Here is a 1,521-nt window from a genome sequence, read left to right on the forward strand (position 1 = left end):
GCCGAGGCCAAGGCACAGCAAGAGCGTAGGAGACGGCTGTTGGGTGGGGCAGGCTTCCTTTGGGTCGACCTGGCCTCCGGCTATCTAGACGACCCCCCCCCTCTCCTTTTTAGCGAGCGCTGCTTCATACGGTCCTCCAGGATTCTGTCGGATTACTTGTTCGCACCAAGCTTTGGTCCCTCCTTTTCCCGTGCCCGTTTCCTTGATCTTTTAATTGCTCGTACGGTTAATTAATAACTCGTCGGTGATCTGACAGTCCCATGACGTTTTGTGGCGTTCTTTCCAAAACGTGACTGTCCCATCCGATTCCGCATCCAAGCCTCCTCCTCCCAAGATGCTTTTTGGGGGGTGGGGGGGGGGGAGGAACAAAAAAAATACCCATTTCATTTCTCCGATGTGACGATTTGCAAAATTAGATCTTAAGAACCGGCTTAAAAAGAGGGTCTCTATTTCCGGTCAACCGAAACCTCCGTCCTCTATCGTCCGGTAAAACTCAGCTCCCGTTAAAGGGGACTTGTTCGTCCCTGCCGTGAGCCGTGTGAGTTCACGCATCCCTTGTGCCATCGGACCTTCCGGAGGAGGATAAACTTGAGCTGGAAAATTTCCAGCTGCCACGAAGCACGCATTGACACATTTCACTCTCTGAAACAAGCGCCGATGAAAATTTCCCCACGACGTTCTTTTTTCTCTTCGTAACCACGCCTCTCAGTTTTGGCGCCGCTAGTTCTTGCCTGGCCCAAACCGTATTCCCAAACGTTTGACCGTCCCTTTCAAATGTCCCTCCCGAACCTCCTTTGTGCTTCCCAGCCCGTCCTGTGAACCGCTAATATCGATTCCTTTGTGCTCATCGCTTGCATCAATAGGCTTTGACTTTTCCATGTTAACGCTTGCAAATTCCTCCCTATTAATTCTTCTTTCATGCCTCTTCAAATGACCTTTGACCTCCTTCGACTCCTCAGGATCTCTACCCGCTACATAAGGGTCACCTGCGTGGGCTACGGTTTTTAGGGTGTCATTTCCTACCCGAACCCCTTCGATGACCTGATCTTCTTGAATTCGTCGAAGCGGCGGCTCGAGAGAAATTACATAAAGGAGCGGGCTTAACGGGCATCCCTGTCTTCACCCACTGCCATGGGCACTCGCACGGCTCCACAATAGGCCAACATTTTCATGGCAGGTCTAGAACGGCCTTTTCTGAACTCATACCCACTGGCACCTCTCCTTGACTTGAGATTCATGGATGACATTTTCTTTGTCATGGCAAAGAAGCCCTTGAAAGATTTCACCAGGCTTTCAGCGACTTCCACCCCACCATCAATCGAACTGTGAATTATTCCGAACGAGAAATCGACTCCCTAGACACCACGGTACGGATCCACGGGGGGCACACAAGCACCACATTGTACCGGAAACCGACAGATCGGCAAACGTATCTACACGCGTCCAGCCACCACCCCGACCCTATCAGACATTCCATTGTCTATAGCCAAGCCCTACGCTATAGTCGCATCTGCTCCAATC

Source organism: Euleptes europaea, chromosome 9 (assembly GCF_029931775.1).
Source record: "Euleptes europaea isolate rEulEur1 chromosome 9, rEulEur1.hap1, whole genome shotgun sequence".
NCBI lineage: Eukaryota > Metazoa > Chordata > Lepidosauria > Squamata > Sphaerodactylidae > Euleptes > Euleptes europaea.